Genomic DNA, 13,623 nt, shown 5'->3' with positions numbered 1-13,623 from the left:
AACACGGTCTGATGATTGGTATCAGTAAGATGCCTGAAACGTCACCTTAAATTGTATATTATTTAAGCCATTAACTTAATAAACTATATTATTGATTTCACGCTTTTTATGAGTGATATTAATTATGGTAATAATTTTAAAGAAAAAGAATGACCGTGGCATGCAGATGGGGATTTTTTTGGTCATCTTGCAAAAATATTTTGGAGAGATTGACAGTCACTTGATGCATTTTGATTTATTAATAAAAACCAAACAGTTAGCCCAGCATTTGGGCATTGCAGTGATAAAGTACAGTATATACAGAAGATGTGAAACAAAGCAGTGATATTATGTAGAAATATAAGAAATATCCGTAAATAAAATAGTAGTAGAAATATCCATAAATACACTAGTAGTAGAAATATTCGTAAACACAGTAGTCCTTACGGTACAATATATATATATATATAAATATATATATATGTACTGTATATAAGTAGATTAGAGTATAAATGGAAGAATGCTGACTACATCAGATGTAGTAACAATGGAAAAAATTAAATAGGTATTTAATATTTTCCAATGATTTAACAAGCCGTTACTATTCACTACAACCACTTATTAATTCATTACACACACACACACACACACACACACACACACACATATATATAATGAATTAATAACAAGTGGTTATATATATATATGTGTGTGTGTGCGTGCGTAGTATACACTGAGTGATCACTGAATTATGACCACCCCTATGAAAAATGAATGCGACCCGTTGACCACCTGAGGTACGAGAGTGCGCAGTTAGCCGACCAATGTAGCATAGATAAGGTGTCAGTGGTTCAATAGGTAATGAAATTCCGAGCGTGATGGGTAAAAGGAAGGATTTATCGGACATTGATAAAGGACAGATTGTGGGAGATCGAAGAACTGGTACCTCGATTTCCCAAACGGTGAACTGGTGGGGTGTTCGAGAGCCGCCGTAGTTAAAGTGTACCAGGACTGGAGTCAAAATAGTCAGTAACGACCCGACGGCAAAACTGCAAAGGTCAGCGAAAGGTTGATGTTAAAGGTGAGCGCCAGGTCTGACGACTCGTACAAGCGAACCGGCTTAGCACTGTTGACTACCCAATACAACATGGGCCAACCTGGAACAATATCTGGCATGACCATGTGTCACACGCTCGCACGTATGGGCTATACCAGCAGACGACCCCTACGGCATCCTCTTCTAACCAAGATTTATCGGTTTAAAAGACTCGCCTGGTGCAAAGAGGGTGCAAGTTGGACGTTAGAAGACTGGAAGAAGGTGTGCTGGTCAGATGAGTCACGTTATTTACTCAAGACCGTGGATGGTCGTGTACGGATTTGGCGTCAACAACAAGAGGCTCTTGACCCATCATGCATTGTATCAAAAGTGCAGGCCGGTGGAGGCGGTTGTATGGAGTGGGGCATGTTTCACTGGCAGGAACTTGGATCCCTGGTGCATGTGGAACAACGTATTGCTGGTCTCCGCTATCGTCAACTGCTTGCTGACTGTGTACACCCTGTTACACATTTTCCCGAATGGCGATGGTGTCTTCTAAGATGACAATGCGCCGAGCCATCGGGCACTTATTGTGCAGGAATGGTTTGAGGAACACAGTTCTGACTTCCAGCATATCGATTAGCTTCCGAATTCCCCTGATGTCAATCCCATAGAGCACATGTGGGACACTATGGAAAGGAATATGGCGTCTGGATACACAAATCACATCTATACCTGCATTGCTAGCCGCATTACATACAGCTTGGTTGGCCATACCTCTCGAACGCTTCCAACGTCTTGTTGAATCAATGTCACGTCGGATAGCTGCTGTACTGAAGGGAAAAGGAGGACCTACGAAGTATTAGGTAGGTGGTCATAATTCAGTGATCACTCAGTGTATATTTGTATATTTTTGTCATTGCACTATAATGAATAAAATATAGAATAAAAATAAACAAATAAAGGCTAGTTTAGTTGTGTTGCTGAGATTCAGAGATAACCACCAGGAACTAGTCTTTGATGGAATTAATGCGGCTGGCTGGAAATGACTGGAAAGATGAGAAGTCAAGGTTGGAAAATTTTTTCATACTAATTAATCCTTGAGATCATTGTATATCTACTGTGATCAGTTCTGATGGTTATTAGCCTGAAAGATCCTTTCGGTCGAAGATTCTTGGAAGGAACTCAAATGTTGATAATTCTCAATTCATTTAATAAATTTCAGAGTTGAGAATTTTATACAAAAACATAACAACTAATTATTTCTCTATGCACACAGGGGGCATGAAATTCAAGAATCTGCCGAGCTTTGGGTAAATGCTGTTATATAAGGTAATCCCATTTCTGCCCCAAGTATTTTATTGTTGTTTTCCAAGGCTTCTCTATTTCTTCATCAGGATTTCATATTATAGATGCGTAGTAGAACAAGGGAAGAACAAAATCTATGTAAAGAATGATGACGGAGAATTCGGTTTTAAAAATGCTGGATGCTTTTAACGAAGCGTACAACTCTAAATACTGCTTCAGTCATGTTCAGAATATGATATCTAAAGGAACTCGAAGAGTGAAAAGTTACTCCCAGGTCGCAGAGAGAATCAGAATGACTGAGAGTGGTGTCTAACATATTGCATTTATGAAGAGGACGAATAGTTTGTCTATATTTATGCCTAGTTATGCCTAGTAACGATCCTTGGAAAACGTCTGTTGCCAAAATAAATGGTCTAGAGTAGTGCCCTTTCATCATAACTATATTCTGCCTACCAACAAGATAGCTCTTACTTCAGCCGACAGGGAATCTCTAATGACATATACAAAGAGTTTGGTTACTAATAAGCTGTAGTTGACAGAAGCAAACGCCTTTTCCAGGTCTGTGTACACGACATTTACAGAAGTGGGGCTATCCAATGCCATTGAAACCGCGCTTCACAGCACAGCTTGGTCAGTTACATTTCACGTTTTGTTGGTGAATCAATCTGACAAAATTTTCCATGAAGTGTAAATAGGCAGCTAGGAAGGCATATGGTGTCCAAACTGTGCAAATATTCAAGATGTAAAAAAAAAAAAAAAATAAAATAAATAGACAAACGAGGGAAAGAAAAATTAAAAAAACTAAACAAAAAACAAATGCAGGATAAATATCAAAGGAAATAATAAAAAAGCAAGAGAGAGAGAGAGCATACAATAATTATATTGCTGTAAGTTTATTACAGTACGTGGCGTACCAGCGGGCAGGAATGAAATTATTCCATTGCATATGTTTTAAAGAAATACTAAACTTATAACAAAAGGTAGTACGATGATTATAAGTGCTACGGCAGAATAATACACTTCCGTCGTCATTTAGGCAGCATTTATAGACAACAATTAGGTCTGGACTATTCTCCATCCCGCCCATAAACTGATTTGATCTTCATTACCAACGTTCTAAAATTGGATGCTTATAATTACCACCCAGATCATCGTCACACTTGGTTTTCAGTCGTAGAGTTTTAGACGCATAAGAAACTTAGGCCTTACTGCGCCGTATATAATATGTCTGTAAATTGTGTGTGTGTGTGTGTGTGTGTGTGTGTGTGTGTGTGTGTGTGTGTGTGTGTGTGTGTGTGTGTGTGGTCGATTTGCTGTTTTCTTGACGAAAAACCAGAGTTTTCAGGAGAAAAAGCCATTACCCGCGTCTGAGAGCTACTAACTCAGTCAGGTTGCGAAAAATACCCGTAAAAATTCCTCGCGTTATTGAAGGGATTCGAACTCAAATCTTTTCCACCCAGTGTGGAAGGATGGTGATTATACTAACTGTGTTATCCACGAGGACAACACCCTCGCTAAACTTATAGCGGGAAGACCCGCTATAAGTTTAGCGAGGCACCGGACATCCGCAGATTCATCAAGTAAGCAACTCATCAATTAACAGATGATTTACTGACTAACAAAGAGCTGAAATACATTTCTCTCTTGATCAGCCGGACTGTTTGGGTAATATGTTCCCAGCTAACACTCATAGTTGTCAGTGACATGGACACTGATCTTCGGAAGATATGCGAGAAGATAGAGGTTATTGTTACCTTGTTAGTAGGCAGAATATAGTTATGATGAAAGAACACTCCTCCAGACCATTTATTTTTATAATAGACGTCCCCCAAGGATCGTTACTAGGCTCCATCTTGTTCCACATCTACATGAATGACGTAGTGAAAATCTATAACACCCCCAAGATCACTTGCTTGAGCTACGTGGACGATTTTAAGATCTACGCTGCCATCATGAATTATCAGGATGCTTTTGATCTTCAGAGATCACTTTAAACTCTTGCAGAATCAGTGTGACAAATGGGAACCACTTCAGCTTTGGTGAAGTAATATATAAATACAATATATTAGGTAAGCTATAATTCTATAAGAAAAACTGCCTAATGAACTTATATGATATGTTTTGTACACATCAAATAGCTATCCATTTATCAAACGTTGTGTGAAACTCTTACTGTAAAGTGTTAAGTTTACTAATGTAGAGTAAATACATATAGGTATCTGAGAACAAATATAAATAAAGAAGTATAATCTTTTTTATTGCCTCGTAGTATATGAATGTCGTATGGATGAAAATGTAATTTATTTACTGAATAAAAAATAATAATAATAACTCGATACCGGTACTAATGTACTCCTTCGGGATAATAGAGTGGACTAACACCAAGCAGGGTGAGGTGGGGGAGATCACGAGAGGTATAAATTTCTAGTTATGAAATAGTTCTTCAGTCAGTTTTTTATAGGTTTCTTCTTTTTTTTTTACCTAAAAACACGAAAATGGACTTTTGATATGGAATAAAAATATTTTTTTCTTTCTACTACGTAACAGCCGTACACGTTCGCAAGAGTTGTTTTTCTACAGCGCGAAGCTGAAGTTCACGGTGCTACATATTTTTCTCCATTAATTAGTGTATATTCAAGAACGGCTTTGATCATTATAAAAAGTTTGTCACATGGCCACAAGGTGACAAAAACGCACTTTACTCTAACGGAGTATCACTCACGAGGAATATAAAATAAACCCGCCCTATCCAAGGTGTGGGAAGTTAGCTTCCCTTCAGACATTTCTATCGGACTGGTTGCTGTCAAATTTGTGCTAGTGCAGAACGAGTAAACATAGGTAGGTATGTCTAATGCTTGCCAAGAAATGCTCTCTCTCTCTCTCTCTCTCTCTTTCTCTCTCTCTTGCTCTCATTTTTATTAACTATTATGATAAGAGCGTTGTTGGTGCTTTTGTTTTCGCACGAAAAGGCAAAATAAAGCTATGAATCGTCAATATATTTTGTCTCTTAGTAAATTATTTGCACTATATTGTCTTAGGCAAGGATATCAAAACTTTTTCCCTCGGAAACTCGGGTTTTTTTTTACAGTAAAACAGGTTTACAGACGACTTATAGACAATAGACACGAGTATATAAGGTAATTCTCTGGTGACTCTAATGTAGTATGTATTATGAGGTTTTTTTTATCATTATAATTATTGTTATTGTCAATGTGTTATCATTGCTAATATGAGTCCCTGGTTTTAGATTGTAATGGATATACAGCGACGTCATACCACTTTCGTGCAACGTGTTATGCAATCCGCAATCCTCTTGTCGAAATAAAGATTCACTCTCTCGCTCTCTAATTGATGGACCGTTAGCATTTTTTTGCAGCAAAGACTACTTCATCTAATAAATTCAAGGCTAGTTCGTAGCTGACGAACTTCTTTGAATCCTGGGAAATTTTCTAAAGAATCGTCTTTGCACAATTCTTCCTCTTCTGCTCGGCATTGAAATCTTTTGTTAACGCATTTCGCGGAAATTGTTCCCATTTAAATTAGTTTAAGACGAAAACGATTTAGATGTTATGATTCAATGTGATATGAAATTTTCCATGCAGTTTAAACAGGCAGCTAGAAGGACACATGGTGCAGGAACACAAATATAAAATATCAGGAAATGACAGAAAATCGGATCTCATGAAGTTCACCTATAGGCAACAGATTATCGAACATTGCAATCGTATTGTCTCTAGACGTGGCGGGGGCGATGGTTGCGTCTGACTCAGTTTAAAGCAGAATCGGATCATCTTGTGGGAATGGAAATGAGAATAGTATGTATGGATATTCTGTTCTATTTTAATAATGTTATTAATATTATCCAATTATTTATTTATTTTTTTGGCTAATGCAGAATAAAGTTCGGTTCCTTGTGTCATTTAGAGAGAGAGAGAGAGAGAGAGAGAGAGAGAGAGAGAGAGAGAGAGAGAGAGAGAGAGAGAGAGATGCCAAGCAACTAGGGTTATGAAGCGTTTCCATATTATGTCTGTGATTGCGTGTATTCTTCAGTCGGCCTACCTGTTTTTTGAATGAAACACTCGATTTTCCGGAAAATAAAACTATGCAGCCCTAGTCCGAAACAGACTAATTTCGTCAAGCTGCAAAAAATATCTATAAAAATTCCTCTCATCATTGACGGAAATCGACAGTAGACCTTTTTCAGGAGGACGGTGATTACAACACTTTTCTATCCGTGGAGGCTAGAGGGCTGATGATAAGATCTTATGTGAATAAGTTACACTGATCTGTAAAATCTTGTTGGGTTTCAAGCTGAAATTGTTGTTACCAGGAAATGGCTTTTCTGAAACTGGAATGCTCTTTTTTTCAAGACTAGGTCGACGCCTGTTTCACTTTGATCTTAGCCAAAAGGCCGGGAAGCGATAGACGCTCGTTTCGGAGCCAGATCGGCACTTTAGAGGAAGACAGACTCAACTGAGTAACACCAGTATAATCATCCATCCGTCATTATAGGCATCCACCGCCGTCCCTCTAGTTTTAGTTGGTGGATGTACATACATTGGTATAGGCACTCACCCAACAGGACCAGGTGGGAAAGGTGTCTCTCTCTACTCTTCCAGTCGTAGACGTTAGTTCATACGTCTCTTACAAGACTTGAAACATACAAGACACGCACAATCAAATTTAGGTCAAAAGATCTGGATGACCGCTACTATCCGAATAATATCCTCACTTTAAGGAAATTCGTCGATTTTCTGAGTTCTATGTCGAAGGTCATTGTTGTCCATGAAAATGAACTCAGGACCAACAGAACTTCGGTAAACCTCACGTACGGCTCAAGGATCTCCACCTTTGAGTAATCAAACTGTGGTTCCCTCAAATCTGCGGTAATCGGACTAGCTATTCATTATAATTCCCCACCCCCAAATAAACACAATCAAAATACGCAATGGTCCATCTCCTAACGTTAGAGGGACGAAAACGTATTCCATATTCTCTCAGAATGAATCTGTTTCAATACTGAATGTCGCCCATCTGCTTGTTTGTTTTAGATTAAGACGAGAGGCAGCTAAGACCACGAGAAGTGAGTATATCATGTCTGGAAATTGAGTGCACTTATGACCATTTTTGCCTCTTTAGCTGAAAAACCAGAGTTTCCTAAATAAAATAAAAAAATAATAATAAAAAAAACCATTCCGCCATTTCACAAAGCAAAGTACCTATAAAAACGCCTCTAGCCTATAGAGGGTCTTTTCTGTAGAGATCGCCCTTCTACTTTTAAAAGAAGAGCGACCGTAACTACTATGCAAGTCGCAAGGGCAATTTGTCTGTAAAGAGTATGAACTGTAACGTTATTATCTCCCTATGCAGCCTTACTGTTTGGGCTATAGATCGGTCATTATCATCACAGGAATGTGAACCTAACGGCCAACCTTAAATTTTCCTTCGCGATACCTCTCTTCTCTACCAATATTGTTGTAACAGTTTTAAGGTTGCCATCCTGCCATCATCTTGCTAACAGACATCCATCTCTCTTAATCTAAAGGGGTGATCCTGCCAGTCAAATCTGATAAATTACTATGGCAAGGTTATGAAGTAGTTGGATATAAGAAACAACTTTGACTGTGTGTGTGTGTGTGTGTGTGTGTGTGTGTGTGTGTGTGTGTGTGTGTGTGTGTGTGTGTGTGTGTGTGTGTTAAGATCAAAAAGAACTGATCAAAAGGCTAATATATAAAATGTCAATAAGTGCGTGTATTTTTGGCCGGTTTGCTGCTTTATCAACGAAAAATCCCGGTTTCTGGAGAAAAAAACTACATGAACCTCACTCTGAGACAAACTACTTAGCTACGGTGAAAAAAAAAAAAACACCCCATAAAAGTTCCTCTCGTCATTGATGGCATCCGAACTCAGGCCTTTTTCACTCCATGTGGGCGGATGGTGATTATAACCACTGTGCCACCGGCGAGAGCCGCTTTTGATACGGGATTTCATGAAAAAAATATTGTATAAATTGTGGCAGGTTGGCATAACAGGAAAGATCCATTGGTGTATTAAAAGTTAAGCGAAAAACAGGAGACAGAAGGTGATCATTCTTCAGAGTGGACTCAAACAAAAAGTAAGGTCCGTCAGAGATCGATACTCAGACCTCTCTTGTTTCTTATATTCGTAAATGATATTGATAAGAGAATACAGAGGAACTCGTCAATGTTTGCTGACAGGTTAAAAGTTGGGAGGGCGATTAACCACTAGAGCGGACTATACTATACGGTTTGAAAATAATCTGGATTGATTTGAGAGTATGGTTTTAATAGCATTTAAAGTTTAACGGTACTAAATACAATACTTTCCATTTCGTAGCGTTAAAAAACCCAGGAGTAGCTTATAGAGTATGAAGGGGTTAAATGATGTTCAGGTTGAAAAAGACTTTGAGATGATGATACAGAAAGACACGAAGTTAGTTCAAAATGCAGTGCGAAAAGATAGCAAGAAAGGACCATGGTGTTCTTTCTATTATTTGTAGAAATTTTGTAAATAGAGAGGAGGAGGAGAGGTTATAATCTCTCTTTATAAGATGATGATGAGATTACACTTAGAACACTGCATCCAGGTATACAGTCTGCATCTAAAAAAGATAATAGAACTTAAAGAGATAGCGCAAAGAAGGGCAACTAGATTGGTGAAGAGTGTTAATCATTATCCTTATGAGGACAAGTCTAGAAGCTGCAGTCTGCAGAGTTTATCCAATAGCCACCCGAGGAAGGGGGTTGCTTGAAGTGTATAAAGCTCCCAGAGGGATTAGTAAAATTAATGGAAGAAGAACATTTACAACGACGAGTGAAACAAGAATCAAAGGAGCACACCTATAAAATCTCAGATACAACAATAGACTAGACCTTATGAAGTTTACCTTCGCGTCGCATTTTGTGGATTACTCGAATAAGTTTCCTGCGAAGTGTGGTTAGGCAGAGTTTGGTAAAGGTCAAAGAGGAATTATGTAAGCACTTTTTGATGACGGGAATAGTATGAGGGAGTATTTTTTAGCAGATACAGAATAAGTTCGCTTCCCTGGATCATTATGCCATTAATGCTGAACATTCATTACGCGTAACTGAACACGTATCTAAATTAGGTACCCCAAGTTTGAAAACACTGTACAAACTGCACATTATTATCAAATAAAGTATTTAGTGGTTTATATTTCTGTGTTATATTAAATTACATTGCATTTTTTTACTCTTGTGCCTAGAATCAGTGCTCAATTTAAATTAATATTACTTTCTATCCCATCTTTCCATTTACATATCATAGTTTTTCTGTACAGTTCGGATGTAGTGCAATGAAGCTACACAGCCAGGGGATGAAATAAATGCTCTATGAAGTCTAGTAAACTACGAAATTTTCCGGATGGTGCGAGACACCTTTCAAGATCAGAAGTAAAGCAGCTTTAACCGTAGCTTTTTCTTGAATATTTGCTCTCTTATCCTTATTTCTCATTTCAGAAAATACCCAAATACTGTACTTAATGCCCTTCGTTATTATATTGCATATGTGTATTTATGCGATTTCTGTGTTATAGGAAACATTTAACGTTTCATTACAGGAATTATAGCACTTTGTGCGCTCAGTACCATTTGCTTTCTCTTCGTTCTCGGTGCGATTTGCATAGCTTTTGGTTTAATTACAACTAGTTAACATTATTATCCATTCTCGCACTCTCTTGTCATTGGTCGTCTCAAATAGAAACTTCATTCCCATTTGCCACGATTTTCTTCGCATTAATTATTCCCCTTCTATCTCTTTATTTTATTCAATGGAATTAATTAACAAATATCAATTTGACATTTTTATTGGTAAAAATGATTTTAGATTGCAGGATACAGCCGTATTTAAATAGTTAAATGTTGATTGTTATTACTTTTTAAAGCATGATCAATATATTTTTATTCTATATATTTTCTATTTATATATTTTTATTTTCTTTCACATTTTATACATAAGTAAAAGTTCAGTTGATGTTTTATTACTTCATATTATGTATATACACCGATGAGTCAAAACATTATGACTACCTACCTAATATGACGTTAGTTCTCCACGTGCAGCCAAAACAGCTCGTACTCTGCGAGGCATGGACGCTACAAGATTTCTAAATGTGTCTTGTGGTATCTGGTACCAACACGTAACCAGCAGATTCTTTAACTCCTGTAAGGTCTATGGTTGAGACGCCGCAGATCGGAGTTGCTCTTCTAACACAAACCACAAATGCTCGATGGGATTGATGTCTGGGACAATTTGGAGGCCAAGGCAATACCTGGAAGTCTTTCTCATGTTCCGCGAACCAGTCTCGAACAATCCGGGCGGTGTGGCATGGCGCATAATTCTGCTGAAAGATGGCACCGCCAGAGGGGAAGACCGTTGCCATGAAAGATTGTACTTGGTCAGCAATGATGTTTAGGTAAGTGGTAGACGTCAGAGTGCCCGGCACATAGATGACAGGACCCAGGGTATCCCAGTAGAACATCGCCCAAAGCATGACCCGCCACCACCGGCTTGTTTTCGTCCCATGGTGCATCCAGGCGCCATTACTTCCCCAGGTGGTAAACGACGCATACGTACCCCGCCGTCCACATAGTGCAACAGGAAACATGATTCATCGGATCAGACGACTTTTTTCCAATCACTCAAGGTCCAGTTTCGATCTCGTGTGCCCATTGTAGGCGCTGTCGCCGGTGAACCGTGGTTAGCATGGGCACTCGAAGCGGCCTGCGGCTACGCAGCCCCATTTTCAGCAGGGTTCTATGTACTGTGTGTTGTGACACATTGCGCCCGTCACCAGAATTCCAATTACCGGCGAGTTGCGCCATAGGCCCCCTTCTGTTGCCAAGGAACAACCCGGGAGAGCCTTCACTCACCTCGAGCATCGATGAGTCGTGGTCGTCCAACACCTCGTCGGCGGTTCGTGGGTTTCCCCTCCTCATACCACTTTCAATAGGTACGAACCACGGCTGACCGTGAGCCTCCCACGCAGCCGTGCCGTTTCGGATATGCTCTGACCGGTCTGCGCGGTAGCACAGTGTTTGGTATCGTCACCATCCTTCCCACATCGGGTGGAAAAAGCTCGGGTTCGAATCCCGTCGATGACGCGAGGAACTTTAATGGGTTTTTTCACTCCGTGGCTGAGTTGGTCGGTCTCAGGCGTAGATAGCAAGGTTCCCCCCCCCCCCCCAGAAACTGGGGTTTTTCGTCCAGAAAACAGACAAATCGACGCGCAATTAAATTAACAGGCGTAAGACACAGCACGGTAGATGAATTTAATTTTTAGGGTGGCCTAAATATAATAGTTTTTTTTTTTTTTTTTTTGGATATGCTCTGACCCTGTCGTCTGGCCATTACAATTTGGCCTTTGTCAAACTCGCTTAAGTCCGCTGCCTTTCCCATCTGAAGAACAAGAGTAATACTGATTAACGGAGCTCAGTGTCAGGTGTTTTTTATACCGTGTCCCTACCCGCGCACACGCCGTAGTTTATCTGCAATTGCTTCGATTTGCATAACGACTCGCTGGTCATAATGTTTTGGATCATCGGTGCATATGAGAACTAGCAACTTGATCACTATCATATTTGCTATTATTAAATAAATCAATAAAACACGTGAATAATTAATATTCTAAAAGGAATTATGTAGCCTATCCATGTTGCAATGTCATATCTAGTATGGCGCACTATGGCCACAGATGCTGATGCGCCAAAGAAATCCCCAACCAACCATATCTAGTATATCTTGTCCCATTTTGCAATTAAATGCAACTACTGCCCTACCACTGAAATTGCCTCACCTAAAAAGAATGCATGCCTTAAATCCAAACAGATTAAGTGACAGATAGCAATGCAGTCAAGAAATGATTCAGTCTGTGCAACAGTTCAGCAGTATTTACTTGTGAAATGCGCACATCAATATGAAGTACGTTCTCCACAAAACAACAACAACAACATAATCGGCTAAACATCGAGGGTATGGAGTCGAGAAGGAAGGCGAATGACACCTTGGTGAACATTGAGCATTGATTCTTGTACTTGTGTTGTGACTTGGGCAACAGTTGTGCGGAGCTGAGAAGCGAAGGTCAGTGAACACCTTATTATTTCCCAAATGTGTTCGATGGGCGATAGCTCTGCTGGTCGTGCAGGTCATGGAAGCATATTCACATTGCGTAGGCACCGTAGGGAATAAGAGACAAAACGGGCGGGCATTGTCGTTCTAGAAAATTGTGTTTTGGATGAAGCATAGAAAAGGCAGAACTGATCATATAATGGTTTTAACATAACGTCTTGCCGTTGATGGCGCCTCGGTAGCCAGGTGTGCAGGAGCAGCAGTGCGTAGCACACGCTTCTTGATTAGACAGGGCTTCGAGTCCGTGACCACCAAATACGGAGGATGCGGAAATTCAGGGAATGACCACCGCATATCCTCGGAGCAATATGGCCTTAGTTGCTAATGCTCCTTAAAAAAAAACAAAAAAAACAAATAACTTGCCGTTGATATGCCACCCCCCGTGTGTCTCTAGTCCATGCGGGCCCCGCACTGTTCCCAAACAGAAACGTGATTCGCCAGTAAAGATGGCACGATGGCACAATGCTGTTTTGGTCCCCAAGCAGCTCTTTCCTGCACTAGTGCAGATGCTGACGGCGATGGAATGGCATCAGGGCAGTACAGGACAACGAACGAACGGGACTCCACCTCTCGCAGTCGTCCGCTTCCCAACACAGGCATAGACGAGGATAGCATTATGATGTTCAAAATCTGGCAGTTTATAAGAGATTTGTTTCCTTTCGCTAGTTTGTGGACATGTCTGTCCTCCTGTTCTGATGTTCGTCCGATGCCTCAGAGTCCGTGCGACTTGTCTGATCAGCTTCCTGTGCCCATTCTTGCCAACGGCGTCCAAACCGATTGATCACCATATATGGGCGGGCCCATTGAAAAGGCGAGTTTCCGCGCTCACCATCCCATTTCTAGCATCCTAAATATCCGACCCCTTTCAAAGTTTGTCAGCTGTACGTAACGATGAATTCTCCGTGGTAGCCCAGTTGGTGCGATACATCGTCGTCTGCCACTCGTTTGGAGAGGTCTGGGTTCAATTCCTGTCCGTGACTGGAGGAATTTCTCCATTCCCCTTCATTCGGGGTTATAGTTAGCCGACCTCAGGTGGAGAGTTCATTCAGCCCCTCAAAACGTGCAAATCAGCCCGTGAACACGCACTGCTTTAAATACAATACACTTACAGTTATGAGGGAAAGCTTCGAGGG

Source organism: Mastigoproctus giganteus, chromosome 9, assembly GCF_048544385.1.
Source record: "Mastigoproctus giganteus isolate SK-2022 chromosome 9, ASM4854438v1, whole genome shotgun sequence".
Taxonomy (NCBI): Eukaryota; Metazoa; Arthropoda; class Arachnida; order Uropygi; family Thelyphonidae; genus Mastigoproctus; species Mastigoproctus giganteus.
Note: the sequence above shows the minus strand (reverse complement) of the source record.